Here is a 17,774-nt window from a genome sequence, read left to right as displayed (position 1 = left end):
GTAACTATAGGCCGGTGAGTCTCACTTCTGTTGTGGGCAAAGTCTTAGAGAGAATTGTAAGGGATAGGATTTATGCACATCTGGATAGGAATAATGTGATCAAGGATAGTCAGCATGGTTTTGTGAAGGGCAGGTCGTGCCTCACAAACCTTATTGAATTCTTTGAAAAGGTGACGAAGGAGGTTGATGAGGGGAAAGCGGTAGATGTGGTATATATGGATTTTAGTAAGGCGTTTGATAAGGTTCCCCATGGTAGGCTACTGCAGAAAATACGGAGATATGGCATTGAGGGTGAGTTGGAGGTTTGGATTAGGAATTGGCTGGATGGAAGAAGACAGAGGGTAGTAGTTGATGGCAAAGTTTCTTCATGGAGTGCCGTCACTAGCGGTGTTCCGCAAGGATCTGTTTTGGGACCATTGCTGTTTGTCATTTTTATAAATGACCTGGAAGAGGGGTTAGAAGGTTGGGTGAGCAAGTTTGCGGATGATACGAAAGTCGGAGGAGTTGTTGACAGTGAGGAAGGATGTGGCAGGTTACAGCAGGATATAGAGAAGCTGCAGAGCTGGACAGAAAGGTGGCAAATGGAATTCAATGTAGCTAAGTGTGAGGTGATTCACTTTGGGAAGAATAACAAAAAGATGGGGTACTGGGCTAATGGTCGGATACTTGGTAGTGTGGATGAGCAGAGGGATCTTGGTGTCCATGTACACAGATCTCTGAAAGTTGCCACCCAGGTAAATAGTGCGGTGAGGAAGGCATATGGCGTACTGGCTTTTATTGGTAGAGGAATTGAGTTCCGGAGTCCTGAGGTCATGATGCAGTTGTATAAGACTCTGGTGCGGCCGCATCTGGAATATTGTGTGCAGTTTTGGTCGCCATACTATAGGAAGGATGTGGAGGCACTGGAACGGGTGCAGAGGAGGTTTACCAGGATGTTGCCTGGTATGGAAGGAAGATCGTATGAGGAAAGACTGAGACACTTGGGGCAGTTTTCATTAGAGAAAAGAAGGTTTAGGGGTGACTTGATTGAGGTGTAGAAGATGATTAGGGGGTTAGATAGGGTTGACAGTGTGAACCTTTTCCCGCGTATGGAGTCGGGTATTACAAGGGGGCATAGTTTTAAATTAAGGGGGGGTAGATATAGGACTGAAGTTAGGGGTAGGTTCTTCACTCAGCGAGTCGTAAGTTCATGGAATGCCCTGCCAGTAGCAGTGGTGGACTCTCCCTCTTTATGGGCATTTAAGCGGGCATTGGATAGGTATATGGAGGATAGTGGGTTAGTATAGGTTAGGTGGGCTTGGATCGGCGCAACATCGAGGGCCAAAGGGCCTGTACTGCGCTGTATTCTTCTATGTAAATTAATACATATTCCTCGAGAGGGTTCTGCTTCCGGAACTGTTACCCGGAATTCCCTCCTCTCCACAATTACTGCAGCATGGCCTCAGTCTAACGGATCCTTTTTTTTGCCCTTTTGTATTCCAAAAACCCTTTCCAAGTTTTAAAACCCGAAAGAACTGCGGATGCAGTAAGTCCGAACCCAAACCCGAAGTCGGTGGTAAAGCTGTATGAAGAGAAATCAGAGTTCACGGTCCGGCCAGGTGACCCTTTCTGAGAACTTCACAAGTTTTAATTGTGTGATCGTTCCAGGGTTGTTCTGGGATTTTCGTGCTATTTTTGTTATTGATTGATTTCAGATGATGAGAAATCCGAAATACTGCTTTGTGTGTATTAAAAAGTGAGGCGGGGCATAATGAGACCTACCCACTCAGCAAATCTCAGTCTTTTATGACTTCTCAATTCTAATATTTCACTGCAAAATTTCCGACAAAACAACATCGAAATTTAGAGTCAAGAACTATTATTGCACATCAGCTGATTTCTAGGCTGCTGCGTGCTGTAGCGATGGTGGTATAGTGGTGAGCATAGCTGCCTTCCAAGCAGTTGACCCGGGTTCGATTCCCGGCCATCGCAAAATGTGTACTTTAAAACCATTCCTAACCAAAAGAGCCGAAAACTTCAGTGGTAATTAAACACTAACATCTGCACATCACACTGAGTCAGCCACACCAACGTTGCCAGACCTCTGGAGTGCAGACACAACTTTGAAGTTGAGGATGTGCCCAGGAGGATTAAGGAGTCAAGTCGATCACGATTCACATAAACTGGAGTCATGGCAGAATTCCTTGGTTTTCCATCTTATTTGAAAAGAAATGTTTCCGGATTTCACTCATTTCAACATTACTCTCAGTGTTGTTTGTGAAATACAGCCTAATATCAAGTGAAATGTGGGTGGGCAGTTCACAAATATCCAAACAACGTTATTTCTCATATCGAATCGGTCATGTTATTTTTTTAGGTGCAGGTCAGAAATAGGAGGAATGGAGACCAGCTGCTTTTATATTTCCAGTATGAGAAAATGACTCGATAAAACTCTGAGAGATGATAGAAATGACCACACAGTGAGTGAAAGTTTAATCCAGGATAAAGTTAAAAATCACACAACACCAGGTTACAGTCCAACAGCTTTATTTGGAAGCACTAGTTTTAGGAGTGCTCCGAAAGCTAGTTGGACTATAACCTGGTATTGTGTGATTTTGAACTTTGTCCACCCCAGTCCAACACCGGCTCCTCCACGTCATCACCCGAGATAGTCATCATGGATTTGTTAAGGGAAGGTAGTGTCTGATGAACGTGACTGATTTTCTTTGAAGGATAAAGAATGGATGGAGTGTTTGCGATGTAGATCAACCTGATGATAAGAAGGACCATAAGACACAGTATTTATAGCAAAAGGATTAAAGTATCATGCAGCTGAAATGATGTATTAAACACATTTAGTTTTAGCCTTTCATCTTTTATAATGGGTTTGCTAGTTTCCGTTCTTTAATATGAGAATCTCAGAACCTTTTTAAAGTTACGTTCTCGAGATAACTTCAGATTTTCTAACAAGAGGTGCCATCTCAGCTCAGACAATGCATTAAAGGTGTGAGGTTAAAGTCTGTCTGTGTCCCAATCTTGAGTCAGACTGGTTCTAACCTCCCAGTCGGAGAACACTTCAGCGGTCTGGGACTTTCAGTCTCGGACCCCTGGGTGACCATCCTCCAAGGCAGACTATGGGACAGGCAACAATGCAAAGTGGCCAAGCAGAGGCTGATAGTCAAGTTCGGTAGCCATGGGGATGGCTTTAACTGGGACCTTGGGTTCATGTTACACGACACGTGACAACACTGCACTGTATACTATTTCACTCACACGCACAAACACACGCACACGCACACACACAAAAGCACACTCCTACCGACCCACACACTCATGCATACCCTCTCTCAAACACAAGCTCTCTCTCATAAACTCACTCATACACTGCCACTCACGCACCCTCTCACAGACTTATACACCAGTACACTCACACACATGCACCTACACACATTCTCACAGACCCGCACATCCCTGCATGCACACACACACAGCCACATTCACAGCCACACACACCCATACATGCACCCACACCCATACACACACACACACAGGCACGCACACTCACACACACACACACAGACACACGCACCCACACACACAGACACACAAACACACACGCACTCACACACAGGCACACACACTCGCATACAGAGAAAGACACACACAGCCACACACAGCCACACATGCACACACCCACACATGCACACACACACACATGCATACACACACACAGACACACCCACCCACACATGCACACACACATACATGCACCCCCCCCACACACACAGCCACACACACACACACACACACACACACACACACAGTGATTCCCGGTTCTCATTACTCTAAGCTGGAGACTATCATTGCCTGGAGACCCGAACTTCCTCCCCCTACCACACCATGAACGTTAACACTTGGTCATGCCCTTACACCGCCGTCTGTGCTCTCCCTTGACCCCGTCCTTTCCATCTTGCCCACCGCCCCTCCATGCCCCTGTTCCTCCCTCCTGCGCTGGGTTGCTCTGACAATGTCAATTTCACTTCCTATGTCAATTTCACTTCCCATGTCAATTTCACCACACTGCGTTTTCTTTTTCCCCTCACGAACCGGGATCACACTACTCTGAGCTTGCTGACCCATCCACCCCCTCGCTTTGCCCTCCCGGCTAGCGCTTTGTGTTTCGTGGGACCCGCGGGAGTATCTGCGGAAGCCCTCCTCAATACCTAAGCGGATAACACTGTTCTGCTCGGAGACAGGGAAGTCTGCCGATGCTGGAGCCCGAAACATCGATTTCCCTGCTGTGCTTTTCCAGCAACACACTCTCAACACTGTTCTGCCACGACCCTGTCTTGGTTCCACACAATCCCATTTATCATTAAGGCGCCACGGCATCCCAAGGACTTGGGACCGCTGGTAACTAAATTATAACAGCGGCCTCAGCACTCTGCACCCCTTGACCTTGGAAAGCCCATCGTGGTTCAGGTAACCTATCAAGGGCAGGGAGGCTTTTGCGTGCACTGCGTTCCCACATCAGTGGAAGCGACCTTCACTAAACCTCTGCCCATGACTACCCCCCTCCTGTGAAGTTCAACATCACACAACACCAGGTTATAGTCCAACAGATTTAATTGGAAGCTCTAGATTTCGGACAACCACCTGATGAAGGAGCGACGCTCCGAAAGCTAGTGCTTCCAATTAAACCTGTTGGACTATAACCTGGTGTTGTGTGATTTTTAACTTTGTATACCCCAGTCCAACACTGGCATCTCCAAATCATGCCCTCCCGTGAAAACCCCTTCCTGCTGACTGACACCTCCCCCTCTTCTACAAAGTCAAAGAGAAAATTGCAAATCGATCAACGGGATCGAACTTCAAATTAATACATATTCCTCGAGAGGGTTCTGCTTCCGGAACTGTTACCCGGAATTCCCTCCTCTCCACAATTACTGCAGCATGGCCTCAGTCTAACGGATCCTTTTTTTTTTGCCCTTTTGTATTCCAAAAACCCTTTCCAAGTTTTAAAACCCGAAAGAACTGCGGATGCAGTAAGTCCGAACCCAAACCCGAAGTCGGTGGGAAAGCTGTATGAAGAGAAATCAGAGTTCACGGTCCGGTCAGGTGACCCTTTCTGAGAACTTCACAAGTTTTAATTGTGTGATCGTTCCAGGGTTGCCCTGGGATTTTCGTGCTATTTTTGTTATTGATTGATTTCGGATGATGAGAAATCCGAAATACGGCTTTGTGTGTATTAAAAAGTGAGGCGGGGCATAATGAGACCTACCCACTCAGTAAATCTCAGTCTTTTATGACTTCTCAATTCTAATATTTCACGGCCAAGCAGACACACAAAAGCACACTCCTTCCGACCCACACACTCATGCATCCCCTCTCTCAAACACAAGCTCTCTCTCATAAACTCACTCATACACAGCCACTCACGCACCCTCTTATACCCCAGTACACACACACATGCACACACACATGCATACACACACACTCTCACAGATCCGCACATCTCTACATGCACACACACACACACACACACACACACAGCCACAGATACACACACATGCACCCACACACACAGGCACATACACAGTGATTCCGGGTTCTCATGACTCTAAGCTGGAGACTATCATTGCCTGCAGACCCGACCTTCCTCCCCCTACCACACCATGAACGTTAACACTTGGTCATGCCCTTACACCGCCGTCTGTGCCCTCTCTTGACCCCGTCCTTTCCATCTTGCCCACCGCCCCTCCATGCCTGCGCTGGGTTGCTTTGACAAAGTCAATTTCACTTCCTATGTCAATTTCACTTCCTATGTCAATTTCACCGCATCGCGTTTTCTTTTTTCCCCTCACGAACCGGGATCACACGACTCTGAGCTTGCTGACCCATCCACCCCCTCGCTTTGCCCTCCCGGCAGGCGCTTTGTGTTTCGTGGGACCCGCGGGAGTAGCTGCGGAAGCCCTCCTCAATACCTAAGCGGATAACACTGTTCTGCTCGGAGACAGGGAAGTCTGCCGATGCTGGAGCCCGAAACATCGATTTCCCTGCTGCCTGACCTGCTGTGCTTTTCCAGCAACACACTCTCAACACTGTTCTGCCAAGTTTCTGAGAACTTCGCAAGTTTTCATTGTGTGGTCGTTCCAGGGTTGCCTTGAGATTTTCTTGGTATTTTTGTTATTGATTGATTTCAGATCATGAGAAATCCGAAATGCTGCTTTGTGTGTATTAAAACGTGAGGCGGGGCATAATGAGACCCACGCACTCAGTAAAACTCTATTCTACTATTTCGCTGCAAAATTTCCAATAAAACAACAACGAAATTTAGACTCAAGAACTATTATTGCCCATCCGCTGATTTGTCGGGAGCAGCCTGCTGTAGCGATGGTGGTATATTGGTGAGCATAGCTACTGCCCAAGTTTGATTCCCGGCCATCGCAAGCTGTGAACTTGAAACCACTCAACAATAAAAACCAAGAAGAGCCGTTATATTCAGTGGTAATTAAACACTACCATCTGCACATCACACTGAGTCTGGCAGACCTCTGTAGTGCAACCACAACTTTGAAGTTGAGGATGCGCCCAGGCGGTTTAAGGAGTCAAGCGATACCCGGTTCAAATAAACTGGAGTCAGGGCAGCATTCCTTGGTTTTTCACTTTATTTCAAAAGAAATGTTTCCGGATTTCACTCCTTTCGACATTACTCTCAGTTTTTTTTTTGTGGGCGGGCGGTTCACAAATATCCAAAGAACGTTATTAATTATATCGAATCGGTAATTTTATTTTTTAAATTGAAATGTACACCAATCTGATTGTGTCGAGCACAGACAGAATCTGTTTGCTCACTTCATTCACCCTGACAGACTCTTGAGTATTTCTGCGGGTTGGTTGCAATTCCCACTTGTGGCCAGTAGTGGTCACTAACTTGCGGAACAATGAAGTTCCCAGATCAGAGAGAATGAGAGAACGGACAATAATTGTTGCCCTTGTGTTGGACGGTGCAGGTCAGAAACAAAAGACTACACCATGTTCTTCGCAGACTGCAACACATTATTGATGAGGATGCACACCTCGCCAAGACCTTCCCTCTGCCTCCACTGCTCACCTTTAGATAGCCACCAAACCTGAAACAGATCAGTGTTCACAGCAAACTGCCCAGCCTTCAGGACCACATTGACCATGACAGCATATAACCCTGTCAGGGCAGCTGCTGCAAGATGTGTCAGAGTGTCAACACAGATACCACCATTGCACGTGGGGACACACCCACCATGTATGCGGCAGGTACTTGGCCAACATTGTCTATCTCATAAGCTGCAGGCAAGGATACCCTGAGGCATGGGACATCAGTGAGACCGAGCAGATGCTACGACACCGCACAACAATCACCAGGCAGGGGTGTTCCCTCCCATTCGGAGAATACTTCAGCGGTCCAGGACATTCGACTTTGGACATTCGGGCGACCATTCTCCCATTGTTGGGGCAGGCAACAATGGAAAGCGGCTGAGCAGAGGCTGATAGTCACATTTGGCACCCATGGGAATGGCCTCAATTGGAACTTTGGGTTCAAGTCACACTACAGGTGACGCTACTGCACTTTCCACCCTCTCACATATACGCACAAACACACACGCACAAAAACACACTCCTACAGACCCATACACTCCTTTAAGACCCACACACTCATGCAGACCCTCTGTCATACACAAGCTGCCTCTCATTAGCTCACACATACGCCCCTCACACTCACACCCACTCACGCACCCTCTCACACACTTATACCCGGTCACTCACACTCATGCAACTACACACACTCTCTCACAGACACTCACATCCTTACATACACACACACGCGCAGAGTCTCCCTTGCACACACACATAAGTTTGTGGGGTGAAATTGTACTTGCAGAATTATATTTTATTTTGCTCAAAAACTGTATAAATCCATGTAAGATTCTGTACACTGGGACACAGTCAGACTTTAACCTCACACCTTCATGTATTATCTGAGTTGGGATGGCACCTATTTTTAAAGATATCTTGAGAATGTAATTTTAAAAATGTTCTGGGATTTACATATGAAAGAATTGAAACTAACATCATCATTCTAAAAGATGAAAGATTAATCTAAATTGTTTAATATTACATTCCATGACACTGCAATCCTGTTGCTATGAATCTTGTGTTTTATAATTCTGCTCCACAACCACCTGATGTAGAAGCAGAGCTTTGAAAACCTGTTGGACTCTACCCCGGTGTAGTGTGATGTTTAACGACGTCCACCCCAGTCCAACACCGCCACCTCTGAAGCATGAGTTGGAAAGGTTTAGAGGGATATGACCAAATGCTGGCAAATGGGAAATGTTCAAGCACATGCGGGTGGTTCAATTTGAGTTTGGGAACATGGTCAGTATAGTTTGTTTTGACCCAAAGATCTGTTTCCATACTGTATGATACTATAATTCTAAAACATTGGAAATTACCCAGCTGTGACTCCGACCCTCCCTCTATTTTACAAAGTAAAAGAGAAAATTACAAATTCACCCTTTAAACTTAGATGTGTGCACGTGCAGGAGAGACAGAGTGAGTGCGTGGGTATGAGTGTGTGCGTGTGGGTGTGAGTGCATGTGAGAGAGAGTGTGTGCATGCATGTGTGTAAGCTTGGGAAAGTACGTGCGTGAGTGTGATGGGGTATAAGCCTGTGAGAGGGTTATAAGATGATGCATGGCTTAGAAACAGTGGACACTATCAGTCAGCACTATGCAATGTGTGTGATACAGACACAGTAGGGACAATCTGCCCTCTCTAGGGTGTGTGACAAAGATACAGTGAGGTTGGTCTGCCCTCCATGGGATACATGTGAACACACTAGTATGAATGAAGAGTAAGCTGAAAATGTGTTGCTGGAAAAGCGCAGCAGGTCAGGCAGCATCCAGGGAACAGGAGAATCGACGTTTCGGGCATAAGCCCTTCTTCAGGAATGAGGAAAGTGTGTCCAGCAGGCAAAGATAAAAGGTAGGGAGAAGGGACTTGGGGGAGGGGCGTTGGAAATGCGATAGGTGGAAAGAGGTCAAGGTGAGGGTGATAGGTCAGACTGGGGTGGGGGGCGGAGAGGTCAGGAAGAAGATTGCAGGTTAGGAAGGCGGTGCTGAGTTCGAGGGATTTGACTGAGACAAGGTTGGGGGAGGGGAAATGAGGAAACTAGTGAAATCCAAGTTCACCCCTTGTGGTTGGAGGGTTCCGAAGCGGAAGATGAGGCGCTCTTCCTCCAGCCGTCGTGTTGCTATGGTCTGGCGATGGAGGAGTCCAAAGACCTGCATGTCCTTGGTGGAGTGGGAGGGGGAGTTGAAGTGTTGAGCCACAGGGTGGTTAGGTTGGTTGGTCCGGGTGTCCCAGAGGTGTTCTCTGAAACGCTCCGCAAGTAGGCGGCCTGTCTCCCCGGAGCGTTTCAGAGAACACCTCTGGGACACCCGGACCAACCAACCTAACCACCCTGTGGCTCAACACTTCAACCTGCAAGTTTAACTTGAGAGTATCCTGGACGAGAGTCTCTTTGCACTTCAAACTTTTGAATTTTCTCCTCATTTAGAAAATAGTCCATGCCTCTATTTTTCCTACCAACATGTATGACCTCACATTTTCCCATATTGTGCTCTCTCTGCCACTTCTTTGCCCTCTCTCCTAACCTGGCCAAATCCTTCTGCAGCCTCCCTGCCTTCACAATATTACCTGTCCCTCTACTTACCTTTGTATCATCTGCAAACTTAGCCAGAATCCCCATGATTCCTTCATTCAGATCGTTAATGTAAAATGTGAAAAGTTGTGGTTCCAACACTGAGCCTTGCGGAGCATGAATTGTCACCAGCTACCATCCTGAGACAGACCCTTTCATCCCCACTCTCTGCTTTCTGGCAGACAGACAGGCTTCTATCCATATTAGCACCTTGACTCCCACACTCTGGGTCCTTATCTTATTCAGTAGCCTCCAGTGAGGCACCTTGTCAAAGGTTTTCTTGAAGTCCAGGCAGATAATATACATCGACTTACCTTCGTCTAACCTGCTTGTTGCTTCCTCAAAGAATTCTAGATTTCTCAGGCCTGACTTCCCTTGATGAAACCATGCTGATTTTGCTCCACTGTTTCTTCAGTTATCTCCTTTAGAACTCTGAGGTGTAGTCCATCTGGTCCAGTTGATTTATCCACATTCAGGCCATTCAGATTTTCTAACAAATTCTCCTTGGTGATGGCCACCATACTGAGCTCTGCCCCTCACTCTCTTGTATTTTTGGGATGTAACTGTTGTCTTCCACCGTGAAGATTGATGTAAAGTAAGTTCCTCAGCCATTTCCTTGATCCCCGCCACTGTCTCTCCTGTGTCATTTTCCAGCAGCCCAATATACACTTTTGCCTCTCTTTTGCTCTTTATGTATCTAAAGAAACTCACAGTCTTCATTTATATTGCCGGCTAATTTACCCACACATTTAATCTTCTCCCTCCTTATTTCATTTTTTGTTGCCCTCTGTTGGTCTTTGTAAGCTTCCCAATCCTCTGGTTTCCCATTGCCCTTTGCCACATTATATGCTTTCTCTTTTGCTTTTCTGCTATCCTCGAATTCCCTCATCGATCATGTTTGGCTCAAACTCCCTGTACCATGTTTCTTTTCCCTCGGGATGAATCTCTGCTCTGGCACCTGCATTACTCTTGCCATTGCTGTTCTGCTGTGTTTCCTATTGGGCTCCTCTCCCAGTCAATTCTACCCAGCTCCTTCCTCATGCTTCTGTAGTTGCCTTTATTCAGCTGTAATACCGTTACCTTTGATTCTATCTTCTCCCTCTCAAATTGCAGAGTAAATTCAATCATATTATAATCACTGCTTCTGAAGTGGTCCTTCACCTTAAGCTCCCTTATCAAGTCTGCCTCATTGTACAACATCAAATCCAATGTTGCCTGTTCCCTAATGGGCTCCCTCACAAGCTGCTCCAAAATCCAACTCGTAGACATTCCACAAATTCCTTTTCTTACAACCAGCCTGATGTAAATCCTTGACTACTCAGCTCCTAATCCTGATCCCCTTGCAGCCATTCGTTTGCCAGTTATCCTCATCATAAATACAAGTCAGGTATCAAGCTGGGTCTGAAACCTAACACTTGGATATGAAATCATTTTCTCCTTTGAGACAAAACACCTCAAGTGCTTTATTTATTTGTCAATTCCAGCATAATGTAAGTGTTCCTCATGCAGTTGCGACCCACAGACTGATGTGGTTCTGTTCTGGGAATAAGGGCAGCTGTGTGGCTGTCCAAGATGGCTTCGTTTATGAAGACTGTTTTGGAAAGAAATCACTGGCCTCTTTCCCTTTTGTAATACAAATAAAATGTGTATACTTGTGAAGCTTCCTTAAAAGCACCAGATTACATAAATTTTGTACTAAATTCGATCACTCCAAATAATTCCAATCTCCTGGGTGTACAAGGTGCCTGAGAATTGCTCCCTAACTAGAACGTGAATTTCTTATACCATGTAGGGGATCTCTCATTGCCTCTCAGTGATTATTTACACATCAGAAGGATGTGTTGTCCATTGTAACAGAGACTGTTAGAAGGGTCTAATCTTTTGTTCAACTCCTCCTCGATCTTCCCACCATGTCATGGTCACTGTGGGTTGTCCTTTTTACACACAATCAGTATTAACCCTTTCAGACCCATTTACAACATTTGATTTGATTTATTGTTGTCACATGTACCTCAGTACGGTGAAAGGTTTTGTTTTATGGGAGGTAGAGGCGAAGAACAGCCAGATGGGGACATGAGAAGTTGTTGGTGGATAGGATCAAGGAAAACCCTGAGACCTTCTGTTGGTTTATCAGGAAGCAAAGAATGACTAGAGAAAGACTCAGGCAAATCAAAGATGGTAGTTGGAAGTTGTGTGTGGAACCCGAGGACAGATGTGAAGCACTTAATGAATACTTTATGTGAGTATTCACATTGAAAAAGGGCAATGTTAGTGAGAATACAGAGATACAGGCTAAAAGATTAGATGGGATTGAGGTTGACAAAGAGGAGTTTTTTGCAATTTTGGAAGACCTGAAAATAGACAAGGCCCCTGGGCCGGATGGGATTTATCCTCGGTTTCTCTGGGAAGCCAGAGAGGAGAGTGCAGATCCTTTGGCTTTGAATCTAATGTCATTGTTGTCGACAGGAGTAGTGCCACAAGACTGGAGGATAGCAAATATTGTTCTCTTGCTTATGAAGGGGAGTTGGGACAACCGTGGTAATTATAGACCAGTAAACCTTACTTCAGTTTTGGGTAAGGTTTTGGAGAAGATTACAAGAGATAAGATAAGATCTGGTGGAAAAAATTAATTAGGGATAGTCAACACGGTTTTATGAAGGGTAGGTTGTGTCTCACTAATGTTTTTGAGTTCTTTGAATAGGTGACAAAAAATGTGGATGAAGGTAAGATGGTTGATGTGGTATATAGAGACATCAGTAAGGTATTTGATAAGGTTCTGCACGGTAGGCTATTGCACAAAATACGGAGTTTCCGGATTGAAGGTGATATACCGGTTTGGATCAGTAATTGGCTAGGTGAAAGAAGACAGAGGGTGAGGGTTGATGTGAAGTATTCATCTTGGAGCCACAGGGATCTGTTTTGGGGCCATTACTATTTGTCATTTTTAGAAATGATCTGGAGGTGGCCGTAGAAGAATGCGTTAGTAAGTTTGCAGATGACACTAAGGTAGGCAGTGTTGTGGGTCACGCCGAAGGATGTTGTGGAGAGGCATATAGATAAGATGCAGAGCTGGTCAGAGACGTGGCAAATGGAGTTAAATGGGGAAAAGTGTGAGGATGTTCACTTTGGAAGAAGTAACAGGAATGCAGCGAAATTCGTTATTGGTAAAATTCTTGGCAGTGTAGATGAACAGAGTGATTTTGGTGTCAAGGTGCATAAATTCCTGAAAGTTTCCGCCCATATTGATAGGGTTGTTAAGAAGGCATATGCTGTATTGGCGTTTATTGGTAAGGGGATTACGTTTCGGAGGCACGAGATCCTGCTTCAGAGATCCAAGATACTGGTAAGGCCGCACCTAGAGGATTGCATGCAGTTCTGGTAACTGCATCATAGGAAGGATGTGGAAGGTTTGGAAAGAGTTCAGAGGAGATTTACTAGGATGTTGCCTGGTATAGTGGGAAGGTCGTATGAGGAAGGGCTGAGGAACTGAAGCTGTTTTTTATTAGAGAGAAGGTTGAGAGGTGACTTAATCAAGACATATATAGGGAGGACAGTGAGAGCATTTTCCTTGGATGGTGAAGGCTAACACGAGGGGACATAGCTTCAAATTGAGGGATGACAGATTTAAGACAGATGTCAGATGAAGTTTATTTACTCAGAGTGTATTAGGGGCGTGGAACACAATGCCTGAGACAGTAGTAGACTCGCCGACATTAAGGGCATTTAAATGTTCAATGGAGATACATAGGGATAATAATGGAACAGTGTAGGTTAGGTGGGCATCAGGTTAATTTGACAGGTCAGCACAACATCGAGGGCTGAAGGGCCTGTACTGTGCTGTAACATTCACGGTTCTATTTTCTATGACAGTGGCCACCAAGGTTGATAGGGCCATTAAGAAGGCATACGGTGTGTTAGCTTTTATTGGTAAAGGGATTGAGTTTTGGAGCCATGAGGTCATGTTGCTGCTGTACAAAGATTTGTTGCAGCTGCGCTTGGAGTGTTGTGTACAGTTTGGATCACTGCATTACAGGAAGGATGTGGAAGGATTGGAAAGGTTGCTGAGGAAACGTACCAGGATGTTGACTGGTATGGAGGGAAGGTCTTATGAGGAAAGGCTGAGGGACTTGAAGCTGTTTTCTTTGGAACGAAGAAGGTTGAGGGTGACGTTATAGAGCCATACAAGATGATCAGAGGGTTAGACAGGTTGGACAGGGAGAGTCTTTTTTTTCTCGGATGGTGATGGTTAACACGAGGGGACATAGCTTTAAATTGTTTGGTGATAGATACAGGACAGATGTCACAGGTAGGTTCTTTACTCAGAGAGTAGTCAGGGAATGGAATGCCCTGCCTGCAACTATAGCAAACTCGCCAACTTTAAGGGCATTGAACTGGTTGTTAGCTAAACATGTGGACCATGTTGGTTAGATGGGCTTCACATTGGTTTCACAGGTCATTGCAACATCAAGGGCCGAAGGGCCTGTGCTGTGCTGTAATGTTCGATGTTCTATGTTCTATTTTCTATGAAGCATAACAGGCAGACAGATCATTGTGTATCTCCGTGCAGTCCTCTTTAGACCTCAACGAAGTCCTCTGCAGACTGCCACACAGTCTCCTATAAACCTCTATAGAGTCTTTATACCCCTCCATACAGTATCCTATACCCCTCCATACAGTCTCCTGTACACATCCATACAGTCCCCTATACTGCTCCATGCTGTCCTCCACAGACCTCCATACAGTCTCCGAGAGACCTCCATGTAGTGGAGGTATGGAGGTGATGGCCTCCTGGTTTTATCACGAGACTATCTCTCCAAAATGTCAGCCAATGATCTGGGACTCAGGCTTGAATCCTGCCACAGCAGATGATGGAATTTGAATTCTATGAAACAAAATCTGCAATGAAGAACATACTGACGACCATGGCAAAGCCCATCTGGTTCACTCGAATGTCAGATTAGTTTGGTTTGGGTTTTTGGCAGTCTAGTTATTCACTGAAAGCAGTCAGGAAGGTTTCAACCTGCTGGACCCAAAGGACCAGGCCCATGCTGATCCTCCTCTCTCTCTGACATCTCTCCTGGAAGACCCTGTGTTTGAGTTTACCTTGTGTGCTGAGCGGGATTATGGCAAGCATCTGGAACAGCATCATTAAGTTGGAACAAGTGGTTGGGTTTTCGAATAAGTAACTTATTTGCTACTCTGTCCCCTTTTGTTTGTATGTCATTTGGTAATCTTGTAAACAAACTCTGTTTTGTTTAAAACTACGTGGTTTGATCAATTGCATCTCTCCTGGAATATCCGCAATTCACCTCCTATATATAAAGTTAGATTCTGGGTTACTTTCTGAAATGTATTGAGAGTGTCTAGCCTGGTGCATAACACTTACCAATCTGTTGGGTGTAGATGTCTCTGTCCATCACAGTATCAGGAAGAGCAATCACCAAACAGTCCTTAAGGAGACAAAGTCCCACTTTTACATTGAGAATAACCTCTAAAGTGTTGTGTGGCACCGTGCTAAATGATACAGACTTCAAATAGATCTAGCAACTCAAGACTTGACATCCATGATGTGATGTGGGCCATTGAAAGCATCACACTCTGTGACCTCAGCATATCCCCAACTCAGACATGGCCATCAAGCCAGGGAATCAACCCTGGTTCAATGGAGAGTGCTGGGGAACATGCCAGGAGCAACACCAGTCATAGCTGAAGATGAGGTGTCAACCTGGTGAAGCCACCAAACTGAACTACTTGCATGCCAATCAGAATAAATAGCGAGTGATAGACAGAGCTGAGTCTGTCAACAGCAGAGCTGTCAACATCTAGGGTTTTAGCATTGACCAGAAGGTCGACTGAGCTCACCACATTAACACAGTGACTACAAGAGTAGGTCAGAGGCTAGGTATATCACGGTGAGTAAACCACCTCCTGACTACCCAAAGCATATCCACTATCTCCAAGGCACAAGTCAGGAGTGTGATGGAATACTCCCCACTCACCCGGATGGGTGCAGCCCCAACAATACTCAAGAAGCTTGACACCATCCAGGACAAAGCAGACCTCTTGATTGGCACTATAAGCACAAGCATCCATTCCCTCCATCTCTGTTGCTCAGTAGTAACAGTGTGTCGTATCTACAAAATGCAATGTAGAAAATCACCAAAGATCTTCAGGCAACACCTTCCAAACCCAGAAACACTTCCACTGAGAAAGACAAGGGGAGATAATATATCGGAACACTAGCAGCTTCAATTTCCCCACCAAGCCTCTCACCATCCTTACTTTGAAATACATTGTCATTCCTTCACCATCACTGGGTCAAAATCCTGGAATTCCCTCCCTCATGGCCTTGTAGGTCAACCCACAGCAGGCGGACTGCAGTGGTTCAAGAAGGTAACTCACCACCACCTTCTCAAGGGGCAACTAGGGACGGGCAAGAAATACTGGCCCAGCCAGCAATGCCCACATACCACCAATGAATAAATAATGTCCTCTACGCACCTCCATGCTGTCCTCTATACAGATTCATCCCCTGTACTGTGTGATACTCTGACTAGTGACATGGTGAATGCCTGTCACTCTGCACTAAACACTGAGATAAACCTGACAGACCACAAGTAAACACAAAGTGAATGAGCCTTTAGAAGGTTAGTTCAGAGCCAGACAGTGCATCCTATGTCGCTGCATGAAATGTGCCCATGCCCCTGACTGTGAACCAACCTGGCAGAAGCAGGTACGACATCATTGTCTCTGAGCTCCACAGTGAAGGGTGAGTTAATCTGAAAGCAGCCAGAATGATGTGGTGAGGCTGGAGTTTGGTGATGCCCACACACACCGACATAGTGTGGGAGAGGACAGTGTTGATGGAGCATGCAGTGAAATGGTGCTGATGGTGGAGATGGAGGAAGAGCTGGAGAAGCAAACAGTGAGCTCCTGCCTCCAGGGAACTGCCCAGGCTTTCCTGTTGGGAACTGGCACCATCTGGTTTCCATAGGAACTGAAGGAAGGATTAGAATCTCCATCGAAATGAGGCAAGACCAGCTCCTAATGAGATAGAACGGCATGAAAATGAAGTGGTCACCCCTCACTAGTGAGATTCAGAATTCACTGTTTAAACCAGAAAGGGGGAAATTGGAAATGCTTTTCACAACAAAATCTAATGCTTTCATTCTTGCTATATTACACCAACTTTCTTGCCTTTGCTCAGACGATTCAAGGCAGCAAGAAAATTCAACTCTATAAAAATTATGAACAATGTTCTTTTAAATATATTTAAAGGATTGAGGACCGCATGGTCGCCCAGGCCTGAGTATTTTCAATGCTGAAAATGTGTTGCTGGAAAAGTGCAGCAGGTCAGGCAGCATCCAAGGAGCAGGAGAATCGACGTTTCGGGCATGAGCCCTTCTTCAGGAATCAATGCTGGTCATCCTGTAGTACCCAGAGCAGACCTATCAGCTTCCTGTCGGACCCACGTTGACACCTGGAGCCATGATCTGAACCCTGACCCCGGAGCGATTTGACCTCGACCCAGAATGGAATTGGCCCTGTCAGTGATTTGATCCCGAGGAGGACAACCAGCCTTATTCAGTCCCCAATCCCTCGGCTACTCCAACTCAAGGAGGCCGTGCCTGACCAGGCCTGACTCACTTACCCTCAGGAGCAGCAGACTTGCTCTCCAACTCCTGGAACTGTCCAGAAAACTGCAAGGAAACAATGAACACCTGCTGGCCTAATGGTGATGTTGAAACAACACGGTTTCAAGACCCCACTTTCCAGCATACTCCTTGCAAACGCCCAGTCTATCGAAAGCAAAATGGCTGAACTCAGATCCAGACTTACCTACAGAGGGAATTGAAAGGCGGTTGTGTGCTCAGTCTCACGGAGACTTGGCTCACCCCTGCCATTCCTGACTGCTCCTGGGAAGCTGACGGGTCCTCTATACAACACATCAATCACACGTCATCCTTGGGGAGGGTGAGGGCGATGGGGATGCTTCCTGATCAACACCTCCTGGTGCTCGGATGTAGTGACCCTGAAAGGACCTGGATGAAAT

At 45.9% G+C, this 17,774-nt stretch overlaps 1 non-coding gene across 1 annotated transcript; it reads left to right on the top strand.

Annotated features, from left to right (window-relative positions):
* Positions 1–1,899: 1,899 nt before the first annotated feature.
* trnag-ucc (transfer RNA glycine (anticodon UCC)) lies at positions 1,900–1,971 on the top strand. Its single transcript has one exon. It is a non-coding gene; the product is annotated as a tRNA-Gly (tRNA).
* Positions 1,972–17,774: the final 15,803 nt, after the last annotated feature.

The sequence above is a fragment of the Chiloscyllium plagiosum genome, unplaced genomic scaffold (assembly GCF_037043375.1).
Source record: "Chiloscyllium plagiosum isolate Xiang-an unplaced genomic scaffold, Cpla_swu_hap1 HiC_scaffold_12, whole genome shotgun sequence".
NCBI lineage: Eukaryota > Metazoa > Chordata > Chondrichthyes > Orectolobiformes > Hemiscylliidae > Chiloscyllium > Chiloscyllium plagiosum.
Note: the sequence above shows the minus strand (reverse complement) of the source record. Positions and strands in the feature narration are given on the sequence as shown.